The following is an 18,572-nucleotide window of genomic DNA, read 5'->3' as shown; positions in this document are numbered from 1 at the left end:
GGGCCTTGGCAATATGCGCCTCAAGTCTGTTCCCTCTCCCTTTGAGTGAGCCACTTCTGATGGCTTTAAATTTTTGATCCCATGTCTTTCTAGAATGACCTAGACTATACTCTTTTAAGCATAAATTTTTGCAAACAAAAATCTGTTTTGTTCTGTGGACAGAAATCCTAACCACAAGGGGAGGATTTATCCAAAACATTACATGGTAACCTTTATATAATTAGGGCTGCTCTATCCAGATACTTTTATAAGAAAGAAGAGTAGCTTTTCTGTGGAAGCATCCAGGACTCATTTTATTATATTTCACCAAGTCTTTATCTCTCTTGATCTTTAAGAGAGTGTCTGTGTAGTTCTGATGTAGGATGACCTGGTCTTCGGATATTGTCATTCATTGAAACCAATAATACCTATGCATTATCATAAATATTTTAATTAATTCAATAATGATATATAATTGAAAATATCCCAAATTCAAAGGTATTTCATAGGTAATATGAATTTAAAAATCACCTGTTAAATAGCATGCTAGATTGTTAAAAAAAAAAAAAAAGAAAAAAGTCCACAATATTTTACAGATCTTCTCATCAAGAAGTGGGGTCTCTTTCAACATACCTCGAATGGGGATTTAGCCATCTTACTTGATTTGGTCAATGGGGCATTAACAGACACGATGCAGAGGTTTGAAACGTGCTTGTTCATTAAGCATGTGTTCTCTGGCTCCCTGTGCAACCCACCTGTCACATAAGGAAGCTAAGCTAGATGTCAATAAGTCCAGAGAAAGAAATAAAATGAATAGTGGATGTGACTTTTTTCCAATGAAGTGGACTAAATCTGATAAGTAGAAATCCACAGTTTTTAAGGGAATTGTATAAGCATAAACTAAAAGAGACTAAGACATTTTAAAATGAAGAGACCTCTGTTTCCAATATTCGTAGACAGATAGAAGCCTACAAAAGCTACTCAGCTAAAAACATGGTAATTTCATTTAGAAAAGAAAAAAAAATGTTTCAGACGGCAGAGCCAAAATTCCAGAGACCAGAGTAGAACAAGGCACTGGAAGGCCACTCCCAGGGAGCAGAATTTTCTCTGTCCCCAGAGTAAGGGGAACTAGAAACATATATCCCTTCTGATTTCTGTAATTTCTATTGACCAGTGACTACTACATGAATTTTATTTGTTCGTTGTGGCTATTTTGACCTTTGCTCACTATTACATGTAAGGTGGGTCTTTTTTGTTTTCAAGGCTCTGAATCAAGAGAAGCTGCATCCAAGTATCCTCACTCACATTTACAAAAGGTAACAGATCACATTACACTGGACTTGAGCTTAATGCTATAATTGAAAGAGACTTGTTGGGAGTCCTGAGAGGGTTAAGGATATTTTGTGTTTGGGGAGAATGTAAATAATTGGAACCAGAGAGAAGGCAGTGATAAATTGTGTTGGGGGAAGAAAGGCAAAATTATTTTGCAGCAACTCTCATTAAAAAATTGAGTCTATTTTTCCACCCCTTGAATGTGGGCTTGGCTATGTGATTTGCTTTGGTCAATGGGATATTACTAAGCATAATAGAAGCAGAGGCTTGAAATGAGCTTGAACATTTGAACTTGCTTTCTTGTTGCTTTTGTAACACAGTCATGTGTAAAAGCTTTGGCTAGCCTCCTAGATGATGAAAAATATGCGACCTATTGCCCCCATTCCCCCAGCCAATAGCCCGATGTGTGAATGAAGCCATCTGGGATGAGACAGTCCCAACCAATCTGATAATTGACTCAAAATGCATGAGTGAGCCAGGTTCTGAACAGGAGAACTATACAACAGAATCCTAAGCTAAACACAATGATTATTTGAGGTTAAACATTTTTGATATAGTTTATTATGCAGAAAGAATATATATGAATAGTCTTAGTAAAATAAAACTTTATTTAGATATTTTCAGTGAAAGTTGCTTAGTTTTGTTGAGGGCTGGCAAAAATAAATGCCAGTAATATCTGACATATTCTTTCAGGGTAATTCTTATGGCCACATTTCAAAATACATGTAGTCCTAGAATTAAAATGAAAAATAAATACAATTAGATTGGTTTAATAGTAGAAACAACTACAGGCATTAGACCTGAGAATGCTTTTTAAGGTCCCTGTATTATAGTAACATGATCACAAAACATATTAAAAAGCAGAAGTCTGAGGAGCAGACCCATGAGGAACCAACTTCCAAGGGTATAAGAATGACTGTTTGCCCTTAAATACATAAAAATAATAGATTTGTGCATCTCTAAAGGCCCTTGGAGATCAGCAACTAATTCTACCTCATTTTACTTATGTATATTTTTTCACTCATCTACTCATTTTAGAAAACTGGAAGAAAAGAGAAGGAAAAAATTAATATTTTCAATAAATCCGAAAATCTACCAGAAGTGTTTTGGTACAAATTCCTCCAAGACATACATAATTGCTGTTATAATATGCTTATACCCTGGCTTTTTTCACTGCATAAAGTATTCTGAGTATTTGTGTCATTAAAGGTCCTTAAAAGTATTTAGTTTTTTAGTTTGTTTTAATATCTGTTTATTACTCTATTCTAGAGATGTCTCATAATGCATTTAGTAAGCCTCATACTCACACATTTTATGTTGTTTTAATTTTTGCTGTTTGAGTGAAGTTTGCTACATAGAGTGTACATGGCTAGTTACTATAAAGATTGTACACAATTATTTGTCTGCATCTGAAAGAATATAAACATTAAATTTTTGACAAATGTTTTTAATTTATTCCTCTAAAAGTTGTACCTATAGCTCATGAGCACTTGATTCCTTAAATCTTCATCAGCATTCAGCATACATCATTAGAAATAAAAACTTTAATATATGATAAACAAAAAATGGTATTTTGTCCTTCATTTTTTGCTTCTCTTTTGTGTTTTTGGAAATGCTTTCTTAAGTTTAGTGGTTTTTATTCCCTCTTTGATAGTTATTTGAATTATTTTTCATAATATTTGTACATTTTCATTAAGTGTTTGATATTTTTCTTATTTAAATATCATTTTTATTAATGTAAGAACATTATTCCTTGGTCATATTTGTTGTGTATTTCCTTAATTTCTTATTTTCCTTATTTCCTATATTTTCCTTAATTTATTATTTGCTTTTAAATATTTAATATTATGAGGTTTTATGGGGTACAGAAATTTAAACTATTTACATTTAGTAGTCTGTTACTTGATGATTTTCTTGCTTCGAAAGACCTATTTTGTCTGGGGTCCGAGTATGGGTACTCTTTATTTTTGTTTGCTTAATGGTTCAATATCTCCTTCATTATGCTTCTTTGGGTTTATTCTTTTTTTTTCTTAACTTTATAGCTTTAGCTAATTAATTTAGCTTATTAATTTTTCTCTTTTCTTCAATAATTATTTATAGCTATATATTTTAATATCTTTAGTTGCATACGAAGAGTTTTGACATGTAATATTTTATTACATATTTTAAAGTATTTTAAATTTTTTGTTATGACTTTTTTGAAAATAATTGGGTTATTTACATTCCTTTTTTTTTTTTTTTTTTTTGGCGGAGTCTCACTCTGTTGTCCAGGCTGGAGGGCAGTGGCGTGATCTCGGCTCACTGCAAGCTCTGCCTCCCGGGTCCACGCCATTCTCCTGCCTCAGCCTCCCGAGTAGCTGGTACTACAGGCGCCCGCCACCACGCCCGGCTAATTTTTTGTATTTTCAGCAGAGACAGGGTTTCACCGTGTTCGTCAGGATGGTCTTGATCTCATGGCCTCGTGATCCACACGCCTCGGCCTCCCAAAGTGCTGAGATTACAGGTGTGAGCCACCACGCCTAGCCTACGTTTCTATATGTATAAAACATTTTAAAATATTTATTAACTTCTAATTGAGTCTCGTTTGCTCATATGCTAAGGTCTAAATGATGGTGATTCTCTGTAATTTGTTGAGACTTGCTTCTTGGCCCACTGTTATATCAATTTTTGTAAACAATATTTATTTGAGAAAAATGTGTGTTGTCTAATTGGTAAAAAGTTCGGCCGGGCACAGTGGCTCATGCCTGTTATCCCAGTACTTTCGGAGGTGGAGACGGGCAGATCACGAGGTCAAGAGATTGAGAACATCCTGGCCAATATGGTGAAACCTCTTCTCTACTAAAACTACAAAAATTAGCTGGGCGTGGTGGCATGCACTTGTAGTCCCAGCTACTCGGGAGGCTGAGGCAGGAGAATCGCCTGAACCCGGGAGGCAGAGGTTGCAGTGAGCTGAGATTGTGCCACTGCACTCCAGCCTGGCGACAGGGACTCCGTCTCAAAAAAAAAAATGTTCTAAATAAGACCATCAAATCAAGCTTATTCATTTTGTTGTTCAAATTTCAAATAACTTTACTAATGTTCTGTCTCTTATATCTAGTATAAATGAAGAGATGTGAGTCAATTCCCCATTTTGATGATGGGTTTGTCATTCTAACTTTTTAACACTTGTCTCTATATTTTGAAGTTAATATTACATGCATACAAGTCTAGAATTATTACATCTTGTTTGAATAGAAGCTTTATCATCATAGTTACCCATTTTGTTTCTGTTTCTATTTTTTGGAGTCTTAATGTCTTTTTATGTTTTCCTGGTATTAATTTAGCTTTCCTAGCTTTCTTGTGGTTAGTATTTATCCATATACTCTTTCTTTCAATTTTTTGGTCATTAATTTAGGTTTGTCTTTTTAAAAGAGACTGCAGATACTTTAAAAATCCAATTTAACAATTTCTTTTCTTTTCTTTTTTTTTTTTTTGAGACTGAGTTTCACTCTTGTTGTCCAGGCTGGAGTGCAATGGTGCAATCTCGGCTCACCGCAACCTCTGCCTCCTGGGTTCAAGCGATTCTCCTGCCTCAGCCTCCCGAGTAGCTTGGATTACAGGCATGTGCCACCTGCTCAGCTAATTTTGTATTTTTAGTAGGGATGGGGTTTCTCCATGTTGGTCAGGCTGGTCTCAAACTCCTGACCTCAGGTGATCTGCCCACCTCGCCCTCCTAAAGTGCTGGCATTAAAGGCGTCAGCCACCGTGCCTGGCCCAATTTAACAATTTCTATCTATCAACTGCTAATTACAGAAGGTTTACAAATAATGTCATTTTGTTAAATGTTGTTTTGTTATAATGTTGATGACAAAAATAATTTTATTCTATATCATTGTGCTTAAATTGCAGTTTCCAAGAACCTACTGATGACTGACATGTTTTGGCTCTGCGTCTCCACCCAAATCTTAACTTGAATTATAATCCCTATGTGTTGAGGCAGGGTCCTGTAATCCCCAAATGGGGAGGGAGGGAAGTGATTGGATCATGGGGGCGGTTGCCCCCAGGCTGTTCTTGTGATAGCCAGTGAGTTCTCAGGAGATCTGATGATTTTATATGCATCTGGCATGTCCCGTGCTTGTCGCCTTGTGGAAAAGGTGCCTGCTTCCCCTTCACCTTCCACCATAATTCTAAGTTTCTTGAAGCCTCCCTAGCTATGTGTAACTGTGAGTCAATTAAACCTCTTTCCTCTATAAATTACCCAGTTTCGGGTATTTCTTTATAGCAGTGTGAAAATGAACTAATACAATGACATTAAGTGAGGATTAGGAAAAAGGAACATAACCTTAGAGGGATCATCTAAAGTTCAATAAAATTTAAGAGCAAATAAAATGCTAAACATATCCGTGATTTTTTAAGAAAAATAATAGCAAATATTTAATTCGTGAATTTAAAAAGAAGCAAAACTAAAACACTAGTCAACAAAAGTATATAAGTTGTGAGAAAGAGATTAGAATTAAAATGTTTTTAAGGTCTTCGTATTGCTCAAGAGATAGAGCTAAATCAAATAGTATCTATAGTTTCCAAATTAACAATATATTACCATTTAAATAAAGTGTAACAAGCATATATTAATAAATTTTACATTGTAAGAGATAACTATAAGTCACACTGAATGAACCATATTTTTACTGTTTTCAGTGACAGTCTGATTTTTCATGAAGGCAAAGGATTTAAACCTGAATCATCATGTTTCTAGGACACTCTAATTTTTGCTTCCTTTGCAATGTGAATACTGAATCTATGATATCATTTGGGGACTGAGGATGGCCAGAAAGGCACAATTTGCAGTTGATTCAGATGATTCAAGGCGAAGTATTAGTAAAAGTGCAATGGTAATCTCAGAAAATATAATTTTCAGCTAAATAGAGTAAAAATAGACTCACAATGAGGAAAGTTGCTCCAAGCATCAATGCTTTAATTTTAACATCAAGATCAAATGGAAACTGGATCCCAAATTTCTCACCATTGGTTAATATTCCCCTTACAAATCCAGAGTACTGTTTTGAAATCTTTCCAATAACCATTTCCTCATCCAGAGTCAATAACTAAAATGGAAAAATATATAATCTTAGAAAAATCTATGAGATAAAAAGTTATTCATATACCAATTTATTAATTATGACCTTGATAAGTTATAATCATACTGATTATACCCAACAATTTACAAAATATGCAACATGGACACATAATAGTCTGGTAAAATTTATAGGCAATTCCTATCTAAAAGTAGATTTTCAAATTGTATACAACTGATTATATCTATTTCTATGTCTATGTATATACACATATATACTTAATTCATATAATTTGCTTTAATTTAATATAAGAATGATTTCATTATAAAATGAAAACCACTAGCTTCTCAGCTCATTACACAGCTTCCCAACTCTTTCATAAGTGCTTTTATTTTCTGGTTCCCTTTACTTTTTCCTCATTTTTTTTTCTCTGTTACTTATCTAAGCCACCTAGAGCATCATTTCTCACACCAACTCATATGAATTCCTTCAGAATAAGAGATACCCATGTAAATATAAAACAGCAAACCTGAGATGAATCATATTACCTGCCTTGTAATGAGGGCCATAAGGGAAGGGTAGGGTGCTATCATCTAGTACAACTGGGAGCTAATAAGCAGACTACACGGATGGTAAGGGCATGGTTTTAGAGTACGCTGCTTGGGGACAGCATCGTTTAAGCTGAGACTTAGAGGACCAGAAGGAATTAGTGACAAGAGAAATAGGAAGACAGACAGAATTCCAGAGAAAGTTAACATATGAAAAGGCCCCGAGTTACGAAGGAGCATAGCTGGAGTGAAGTGAGGGAGGGGGCTAATACCAGAAAATCAGTGAGACCAGAGATGTTAACAGGGCTGCTCATACACAGCCTTGTAAGTAGTGCTAAGGAATCTGGGAAATGAGAGATATCAAAGTGTTTTAAATATGCCCAAAGTTCTTCACTCTTTTCAGAACTCTGAACCCACCATTCCCCCTCATTCTCAACAAAATATCTTATCTCTTCTGTTACGGAAAAAATAAAAGCTATGGAACAGGAATTCACACTCAGACACTAGCCCTACAAACAGAACATATTCATACCAACATTTCCTGCCTCCTTTCTGTTATGATGAATGCGCCATCTCTATATGAAGCTAATTCTCTACATGCGTCTTAGTCCCATACCAAATAAGAAACCGGGTTCATTAAGTATTCAGCCTCTGTTGTATCTCCATACTTTATCTCATTCGGCTCTGTTCTTTTACAATCAAAGGGATAATGACATATTTTTCAGAAAAATACCTCCCCTTCCACCCTGTGCCTTCATCCAGCCAGAAACAGGATTTGGGTATGGCAGAGATATCAGTAATACAAGTACATGGTCAGTTCCTTTCTTAATTTTTTGGCATATTTCATAATAAAAATTTTTGCATTAATTTAAATTTTTAAAAAAAACAATGCAACGCATTCAGGTATCACTTACCTTTAATACTGAGATTTGTGTTGCTCCCTTAAATTTTGTACCTGAGATCAACACCTTAATTGCCTCACTCTAGTTCTGGCCCTGTAACTAGCTACTATTTTATCTCTTTCCTCTTACTCATAGCCAAAAGTATTAAAAGGATTGTCCACATTCATGGAAAAGATAACTTTCTTACAGAATCATGATTTCGGTTTCTTGCTCCTCTTACTTGGAGCTTACCCAAGAGTGCCAGCTTTAAAATTGTTTCGCTTCAAACAGAAAAAATAGGAAGTGTATTATATAACTTTGACAAAGTTTTGAAGATATTACGATGAGTAGGATTTGCTGTATTATACCCTGAAATATAAAAAAATGCACAACAAGCATTTTATTATTTGGTGTCAGTAAAAATGGCTTTGGATTCCAGAGTTTTATGCACAGTCTACTCTGTTACTTTGGCTTTTAACTTAAAATAGAGTCCTATGTAGTCATATTATTACTTTTCAAACTAACCATATTATTGACAATTAATTTGTAATGTATTAAGTATATTTTACTTAATCAGTATATGCAGATGCCAGTAAGAATCAGAATCACTAAAATGAATTGACATAATTCTCAGAAAGGAAGGAAGATCCGGTAGTATTTTAGTTAGGCTGTATCCAAATTTCTTAACTGGATATTTTAGATATTCAAACAAACAAACATGTTTTAGATGAAAGTTAGGGAAGTATGGCTTTTTGCACATCTACTATGATGTTAAACCAATACAATATTCTCTGTTGCTTAAGAATCTTCAGGTTTAGATAAATATAACAAGTTTTTTAATTTTATTAACTATATGAAGTATGTTTAGTAGCTAATTTCCCAAATTATTATCTGGATGTTGGCTACAATCTGAGAAGTAAATTAGTAAGCACACAAAAATTTTTAAAAATTGTGTTGAGTTTCAAAGTTTTATAAAAAGCAGAAACCGTGTCAATGAACATTAATATAACACATTATCTGTAATTAGACCAGATTAGGTCATTGTCCATTTAAATAAAGTTTAATTTTCTCTGTCAATATTCTTTGAGATATTAAATAACAAACTTTTGATACCTTTAAAACTTGCCTTATAAGCTACATAAACTTGCAGAGTTTTTAAATAAGGACACTGTGAATTAGTAATCCAATTTTTTTTAAAAAAGCAAATAGTTACAATATTTTCATAATATTCTTTTATTTTTCTTTAACTATATTCATTAATTATATGTATTATAAAAATCTAATATTAACTAATTTTAATATGATATTAAAACATTATTAATTACTTACATTAAAATTTAGATCCCTGAGACAGCTGAAGACCAACCATGGGCCTCTAATTTTCATTACCTCCTCCTTATTCTCATTTTTTATTTTGAACTTTGGCAAGAATGGATGAAAGTATTGATAAACATATCCAATTGTTTCACCAGGAGGAGCTTCAACTTTTAGCTACAAAAGATTGAAAATATAATATTTGATCCAACAGGATATGTTAGACTTGTTAGTAACACTTTATTTAGTTCCATACTACCTCTTAAATGAGCTTTTTGTATATTTTGACAGAACTTTCTGTATTTAAGGGATGCTTCATATTTGAGAATAAACATAGAAGCGAGAAGACCAGGATTTAGATGTTAGAGCCCCCTGAGCTAAGACCTGACTTCACTGCTTACTAACTGCTTGAAATGTGAAAAAAATCACTAAAGTCTCTGAAATTTACTTTCCATTTGCAAAAGAGGGATAATAATAATTTCCTTTTTAGGCATGTATGAGAATTACTTTTTAAATTGCCATGCCCAAGAAATACAACATAAACTCTAATCTCATCCAAAACTGCTTATTACTCAATATGCCAAGCACTTTCATAACTCTTTGCCATGGCAAATATAAATTTTGTCCCAATTTTTATTTAAAGCTCAGTTCATCAGACTCAACAGAGACTTGTTGAATAAATTATGGCATATCCATATAATGGGTTATTATGCTGCCCTTTAAAGGAACAAAGAAGTTCTAAACATAGATGTAATCCTCAAATTATACTGTTATGTGTTTAAAAAGTAGAAGAATATGCTACTAATTATGTTAAAACACACACAGATATACACACATAGCATAAACATGCTATATTTATGTAATATACAAATATTCACAAAATAACTGTGGAATAATACATAAGAAACTTAGTAGTTGTATCTTAAAGGGGATGTAGGACGCTTAGGAAGCAAGCATTTGAGAGAAATTGTTTCTCCTGAATATACTTCCATTATCTTCTGTCCTTTTCTATTCTGAAAAGTAGAGAATTCTGGTCTCCCTTTCCTTCCTTTTCCTTCCTTTCCTCCCTCCCTCCCTCCCTCCCTTTCTCCCTTCTTTCCTTCCTTCCTTCCTTCCTCTCTCCCTTTCTCTATCTCTTTCTTGCTTGCTTGCTTGCTTTCTTGCTTTCTTCTTTCTCTTTTTTTCCTCCTTCCTTCCTTCCTTCTTTCCTTCCTTTCCTTTCCTTTTTCTTACCACATAGAAGTATTACCCATTAAAAGGTAAAGGAAGACTGCTAAGTCAATATGATGGTAATGGTGGTACGGTTTCTACATCTCACCAAAAACTCTCATGGAAAAGGACAGAGCAAGTATACTAGCAAAACAAAACAAAACCACTGTCAAATTCTTTAGGCAAAATTAGATGGAAAAACAAAGCCTCAAGCCTCAAAATATAAGTAGATGTAGTGAAACACATGACAAGAACAAACTGTTTCTGAGATTTCCGGAATCCAGACAATAAATAAATACATACATTCATAAATGTATACATACAATAAAAAGCATACAGATGACAAAGGAAGAAGTAAAACCTGTATTTTCATATCTATAATTGTAGGAAACTTTAGGGAATCTACATAAAAGCTACTAGAATTTAGAAGTAATTTTTGGCAAGGTCAGAGTAAAGTGTAAGTATAAACAGAGCAATAATTTTCTATGTACAATATACTATATACAAGCAACAAAAATGTAAAGTTTAAATCAAAAATATTATTTGTAATTGTATCTAGAAATATAAAATAATTAAATTTATTTGTAATATAATATATTTGTAAGACTTAAGTACTGAAAATGACTATTACTGGGAGTTATTAAAGAAGATCTAAATAGAAGGAGAAATATGCCATAGTCATTGAGCAGAAGATTCAATATTAATAAGATATCAGTTCTTTTCAAATTAATCCATTGATTAAATACCCTCAATATCTCAGCAGAATTTTTTAATATGATAGGTTTTTTTTTGTAAAATTTATATAAAAATGTGAAGGAAGTAAGAAAGCCAAAAAAGCTTTGACAAAACCAAAACAAAATAAGAAGGCTTGTACTACCTGATATTAAGACTTACTCTACAGCTGGTATTATGCCAATATTATGTTGTCCTGATGATTCTAGCTCCATGTGTGTATATATATTTGTATGTATATACATAGGTAGAATAATGGAAGAGAGTAGACTCTAGAAATATGTAAACATATACACTGGCAATTCATTTTCAGAAATGTTGCCAAATCAATCCAGTAGAAAAATAATAGTCTTTTACAAATCATGGTGTTTAAACAACTAAATATTAAAGTGGGAAAAAATGGATCTCAACACTTTCCTCACATGAATACAAAAATTAACTCAAAATGGAAATAGATTTAAATATAAATATAGAGTTTCTATAGGAAACATGAGATAGAGTCTTTGCCACTTTACAATACGCAAAGATTTCTTAGGTCACAAAAAGCCCTGGATGGATGCTTAGATAGAAAACATCTAAAGATTTTATGACCTTCATTGCCTAGAAAAAATTTGCAACGTTGTGGATGGTTCTCACCCTATAGGTATGTGGTACAAAAATACAATTATCTCTCTGATGTTTTCCATTCCAGACAATTCTTTGCAGCCAATCCCAACGTTTAGACTTTATCATACTGTCCGGCATTGAGGCTTTTTTGAAATGATGGTATAAATATTTACTTACCTTTTGTAGGCAGCATCGACTCCAGCAACAGCTACATTTCAGAGCCTTATGCAGAGCAAGTACATTCTACCTACATTACCACAAATTGTCATAGTAAAAGGCCTTGAAAATCCACAAAAGTGTCGAAGGAAGCAATTATTTCTCTCTTCAGCAAAATAAATTCTCTGTCCTTGATTGTTCAAGATTTCATACGTTTTACTAGTTTCAAATTTTCTGAGGACTAGAGAATAAAATAATTCATTAATTTGTTAGTAATACTGATGTAAGATGTATGTAAACAGGTATCAAATTACCTTCAAATAGGAAATTATATTGGATAATAAACTGCTTGAATTTAGTTAACTAACTTTAACTGGTCTCTTGGTCTTCTTATGAAGAAAAATGAGAGATAGGCTAGGTACTCTCTGGCTCCATTTACTGCTAAAATTCTATGCATAGCTTTTTGGTATCCTTTTTGAACTTCAAAGAAGTTGACCCATTACTATTATGTTTAAGTTATGTTAAATTTTATTCTTCATCTTTTCCTTATTATAGAATTTTAAAAAGATTTCATTAGAACTCCATTCTGAATAGTAGAAATAAAAAAATTGTACTTACACTAAATTGAGAGAAGGAGGAAATACTCTCATATACTATTTATATAAGATAATAATCAAATTTACCCCTTTTGCAAGCAAATAAGAATATTATTATCTTTTGTTTTAATAATTTTACTTCTGTTATTATACAAACAAAACAATCCTAAAACTTAAAAAAGAAAGTTTTAGGCATCAAATGTTCACTACTGCACTATTTAGAAGAGAAAAAATAAAGTGGAAACATAGTGTCCAATAAGAGGCAATACTTATTATCCCCTATTGAGGATTACTATGTAGCTCTTTAAAATGCTGGGTTTTTATGATAAAGAAAAAATAACATTAAGTGACTAAATATGAAAAATCGTGTGGACAATAATTAAAAGTGATTTTTAAAAAACTAACAAAATAATAATTTTAAAAACCTCTTCAGAGGAAATGTATCAGTAGTTGTGCATGGATGATTTTTTTCTCTCACTGTTATTTCTGAAATGAGTATACACTTAATGAATACATGTTAGTCTAACATACATTAAACATTCTGATTTTTTTTTTTTTTTGAGATGGAGTCTTGCTCTGTTGCCCAGGCTGGAGTGCAGTGGTGCAGTCTCGGCTCACTACAACCTCCACCTCCCAGGTTCAAGTGATTCTCCTGCCTCAGCCTCCCAAATAGCTAAGACTACAGGCGCGTGCCACCATACCCAGCTAATTTTTTGGTATTTTTAGTAGAGACGCGGTTGCACCATATTGGCCAGGCTGGTCTTGAACTCCTGACCTAATGATCTGCCCACCTCTGCCTCCCAAAGTGCTGGGATTACAGGCATAAGCCACTGTGCCCAGCCTAAACATTCTGTTTTAATGCTAAACTCTGAAACAGGTTGAGTATAAAATTTCTTCATTTTTAATGATTCTGCAGGCATTAAACATAATTATGTTTCTATCCTGTGCCAACATATATAAAAGGTACACATTTTCATTTGATATTGAAGACTAAATCACGATTCATAACTCATTAAAATAATGTTTTCTAACTGCTTTAAAAACCAATTTTTAAGTAGCAATTACATATGCATGGCACAAATTTTAAAAAAGCAAATGGGAGTATAAAGTTAAAAATAATTTCTTCTTCCTGACCTACCCTATCCCCATCCTTTTTCAATTTCATATGCATCCTTTCAGAGATATACAAAGCATATAAAAAACTTCACATATTGTAAACACACACACACACACATGCACACTCCTAATTATATGCTCTACTTTGTAATTGTTGTTTATACTTAGTGATATACTCTGAAAATATTCCCGGCATATCTGTAGAGCTAATTCTTCTAAATACCTGATGGTGTTAAATTACATGAAAGTGTCTTCATTTAGAGTGGTAGTTCTCAAATTTAAGCCTGCATCAAGGTCGCCTGGAGGGCTTTATAAAGCAAATTATTGACCCCAACCTGTGGATTTTCGGAATCAACAATGGGTCTGTAATGGAGCTTGAGAACTTGCATTTCTATCATGTTCCCAGGTGACGTTGATACTGCTGTTCCAGGGACCACACCTGGAGATTCACTGGTTTGGAGAAATTGTTCCCTATTCAAGGATGTTTAGATTCCCAATATTTTTGCTATTTTTGTGACTTATTAAATTATGAGTTACTGTGGCTATTTCTCTCCTTTGAATTTCCACAATTAGTTTTTACCTGTCTCATTAATTTTATGACGCTATACTATATATCTTATTTAAGTATTGTCTTAGTTTATTTTGTGTCACTATAGCAGAATATCACACATTGAATAATTTATTTAAAAACTCGATTTATTTCTCACCATTCTAGAGGCTTGGAAGTCCAAGACTGAGGAGCTGGCATCTGGTAAGGGCCTTCTTACTGCATCATGTTAAATATGAATTCTAAATTTCTCTTCAAAGAATTAATATGTCAGTATGTTCAATTCTTTGCCTTCTACTTTTAAACTTAACTTCCTCGTAAAGCAACCTTTTCCTATTACCTGCTCCAACCTAACTCATTCTCCACCTTGACTCATTCCAATTACCTACTCCACCCTGACTCATTTCATAACCATTTTTCCCACCAAACCACTCACCCCGTCACTCTCTTTAAATTAGTCAATCGGAATTAGTTTAGCCTGTGAGTTCTAACCCTAGCCAACAGAAGAATGATACAGCAGTAGGGACCACATGCGTCAGGGATAAGAACCCCTTTCCCTCCCTTGTCCAAGTGTGTGCTCACCATTGCTCCATCTGTAAGGGCGCACCCTTATATAGAAGTACCTTGCCTTGCTGAGAATTAAAAAGAAAATTTTATATTCGAGTGCTATTTCTTTTGCAGCACCAAAACTTTATTTATAACAATCATAATATGATGGAAGGCATCATATGGTGAGTGAACATATAAGAGAAGGAAGGAAGGGGTCCAAACTCATCCTTTTATTAGGAATCCACTCCTTCAATAACAAGCACACTCCTGCCATAATGGCAACAATCTATGCATATAGGAAGAGCCCTCAAGACCTAATCACTTCTTAAAGGTCCCACATCACAACACTATTGCATTGAGAATTAAGTTTGCAGCACATGAAGTTTGGGGGATGCATTCAAACCACAGCATTCCACCTCTGGCCCCAAAATTTACGTTCTTCTCATATGCAAAATACGTTCATTCCACCCCAGTAGCCTCAAAGTCTTAACTCACTCAAGCATCAACTTAAAAGGTCAACGTCTAGAGTCTCATCTGAATCAGACATTGGTGAGACTCCAGGCACAATTTGTCCCAAGGCAAATTCCTTTCCAGCTACTAGCCTACGAAATTAAGTTATCTACTTCCAAAATACAGTGGTGGAATAGACATAGGACAAACATTTCCCTTTCAAAAGGAAGAAATAGGCAAGAAAAAAAGGGGTTAACTGGTCCCAAGTAAGTCCAAAGTCCAATAGGAAAAATAACATTAAGTCTCAAAGCAGGAGAATGGTCTCCTTTGATTCTATGTCTTGCATCCTGGACATACTCAGGGTGGGGATGTTTGACCCTTAAGGCCTCAGGCAACCCTATCCCTGTGGCTTTACTGGTTTCAGTCCACCCAGTAGCTGTCATGAGTTGCAGTCTCATGCCTGCACCTTTCTCAGGCTGGAGTTGCTTGCTAGTGACCTTACAGTTCTGCGGTCTCCGGAGCTGCCCACTTTGACCACTCTACTGGGCATTGCCCTAGTGCAGGCTTTCTGTATTGACTTTGCTCCTGTGACAAGTCTCTCCCTGGGCCCACAGGTTGTCTATGACATCCTTTGAAATCTACATGGAAGCTTCCATGGCCCCACAGCTCATTCGCTCTGCGCGTCTGAAGACTAAGCACCATTTGGATGTCACCAATGCTTACCACTTGTGCCCTCTGGAGTTGCAACATGAGTTGCACTTGGGCCTGCTTGAGCCATGGCCAAGGTGGCCAAGGAGTACTTCAGTGAGGTATGGGGACTAGAGAACTGTTATAAATAAATTTTTGGTGCCACAAACGAAATAGCACTCGAATATAAATTTAATTTTCTCAGCAAGGCAATTTTACTTCTATAGAAGGGTGTGACTCGTGGATAGAGCAATGGCAAGAGCACACCTGAGCAAGGGAGGGAAAGGGGTTCTTATTCCTGATGCAGACAGCCCCTACTGCTGTGTCGTTCCCCTATTGGCTAGGGTTGGACCGCACAGTCTAAGCTAATTCTGATTGGCGATTTTAAAGAGAGCAAGGGTACCAGCCAGAGTGGTGGGGTAAGTAGTTTGGCGGGAAAGACGGTTACAGAACAGGTGACTCAGGATGATGCAGGTCAGAGCAGATGACCAGTGGAACAGATGAGAACTACTGATTAGAACTGGCAGGAAAGTTGTTTACTGAAATTAGAGGCAAAGGGCTGAAGAGAACCAGGAAGTTAAACTTTAAAATGGAGAACAAAGAATAAGAGAGCTGAACATACTAACAGACTGATTCTTTGAAGAGAAACATGGAGTTCATTATATTTAACAGAACCAAGACAGCCCTGAGCAGTGAGCTTGTGGAGTGTTGTTTGGATCCAAGTTCCAAAAACATTTGGCGCTCCTGGAACTCTGGGCCTGGGATGGGAGGGGAAGCCTCAGAGCTCTCTGAAATGCCTTCAATGCCATTCTCCCATTGTCTTGATGAATAGTACCTGGCTCCCTTGTATTTTTACTAATCTCCTTAGTAAACCACTGCTTGGCTACACTTTTGGTTTGCTCTCCTAAACATACCTTTTTACTCTTTATATGGCTACTCTATGAAATCTCCACATTTTTCCATTCTGTTTCTCTTTTAATTATAAATTCCATTTTAAGTCATTTCTATCCTCTTGCATCTTACTATAAGTGGTTAAAACCTATGCAGGTCCTTCCATATTTTGCATAGAAATTTCTTCTGCTAGATATCCTCATTCATTATGCTTAAATTCTGCCTTCCCTAAAGCTCAAGGGCATGGACACAACTCTGCCAAGTTCTCTGCAATTGTGTAATAAGAATGGCCTTCACCCCAGTTTTCAACACCTTGTTTTTCATTTATATCTACAACTCATCAGAATTGCCTTTACTGTGTATCTTTCTACCAATGCTCTGATCACAGTCACTTAAGTAATTTCTAAGAGGTCTCAGACTTCCTTATAGCTGTTCTCTTCTGGGTCCTCACCAGAATCACCCTTAATTTTCCATTGATGGCAATCTAGCCTTTTTCTAGCTTGCTTCTCCAAACTCTTCCAGCATCTACCCATGACCCAGTTCCAAAGCTGCTTCCACATTTTCAGGTATCAATTTTCTGTCTTAGTCTGTTTGGTATTTCAATAAAATAATACCACAGACTGCGTAATATATAAAGAACAGAGATTTATTTCTAAAGTTCTGGAGGTGGTGAAGTCCAAGAAGGTGGGGCTGGCACCTGGTGAGAGCCTTCCTGCTCCATCATATGGTAGCGGAAGGCATCACATGGTAAGAATGTGTAAGAGAGAGGGGGAGGAAGGAGATCAGATGCATCCTTTTATAGGAATCCACTCCCACAATAACTAACCCACTCCTGAGATAAAGGCATTAATTCATACATAAGGGCAGAGCCCTCACGACCTAATCACCTCTTAAAGGTCCAACCTGTCAACATCACTGCATTGATGATTAAGCTTCCAGCACACGAACTTTGGTGAACACATTGAAACTACAGCAAATATATTCCTCACACTTCAGAGGAAGCTCTTCAGTGCAAGCCTGGATCTGACTCTTCCTTGATTCTCTCAAAATGGCTAGCATGTGCCTTGTTTATTGTAATTACATATGGTGTTTCTGTAGTAAATGATCTTGCATAAAATAAAGCAATTTAGTATAATTCAGCAAGAAAAAAACCAAAGAAATCATTCTTTTATAATATGCCAAAATGGAAAAGCTTTCATGAGTTAAATAAATCATAAATGCTCATTTTAGTTTTAGAATCGCTAACGCATAAGAAAGGCAATGATAGTACTATTTTTTTGTAACTAGACACTCATTTCCATGCATTTTAGTTTCATCCACATAAAAGAAATACTCATAACTAAGTTGAGATAAAGGTAAACAGTTACATTCTAAAGGACAGTGTAATTTTTCAGACTTGGGAGCACAGTTGGACTATCCAGAAACTTACCTGCATTCTGCTTCTATTAAAATTTCTGAAGAATCTGGAATTATTGCTTCTCTGAAATACCTGTATTTGAGGAAATCGGGTGGGAAAACCATTTCAAGAGTTATACCCATGTTTAGCATACTAAAAGGGCAGACCAGAATTTTCAGGAATGATCCTGCAGCCAGTATTTTTTTCCTTTCCCATGAGAAGACTATTGCTACATTTACCTTCTCATTATCTAAGGACCTTCTATACATTCTCTTCATGTTTGCAAGGTTTAGATTTCCTCAGACTTAACAAACACTTTAATTTATGGAGGTTGATCTAACTACAACAAAACAAGTTATATCTTAAAGAATTAATGTATCAGTGTGTTTGGTACATACCTCCCAGAGGATCAAGATGTTGACACACTGTTAACTGATTTATCTATTAGAGTAAAAATAAAGAAGGTGGTTATGAAGTACTCAAACTACATTTAAAGCACATATTGACACATAACTTAATATTTACATTT

At 35.0% G+C, this 18,572-nt stretch overlaps 1 long non-coding RNA gene across 1 annotated transcript; it reads right to left on the bottom strand.

Annotated features, from left to right (window-relative positions):
• Positions 1-1,901: 1,901 nt before the first annotated feature.
• Positions 1,902-18,500, bottom strand: LOC116461855 (uncharacterized). The gene is made up of 5 exons (XR_004246195.2): positions 18,442-18,500; positions 18,077-18,136; positions 11,833-12,052; positions 6,234-6,395; positions 1,902-2,042 (listed from the first exon to the last, which is right to left on the bottom strand). It is a non-coding gene; the product is annotated as an uncharacterized LOC116461855 (long non-coding RNA).
• Positions 18,501-18,572: the final 72 nt, after the last annotated feature.

This window comes from Hylobates moloch, unplaced genomic scaffold (assembly GCF_009828535.3).
Source record: "Hylobates moloch isolate HMO894 unplaced genomic scaffold, HMol_V3 SCAFFOLD_22, whole genome shotgun sequence".
Lineage (NCBI taxonomy): Eukaryota > Metazoa > Chordata > Mammalia > Primates > Hylobatidae > Hylobates > Hylobates moloch.
The sequence above is the reverse complement of the archived record's forward strand: the minus strand, read 5'-3'. Positions and strand labels throughout refer to the sequence as shown.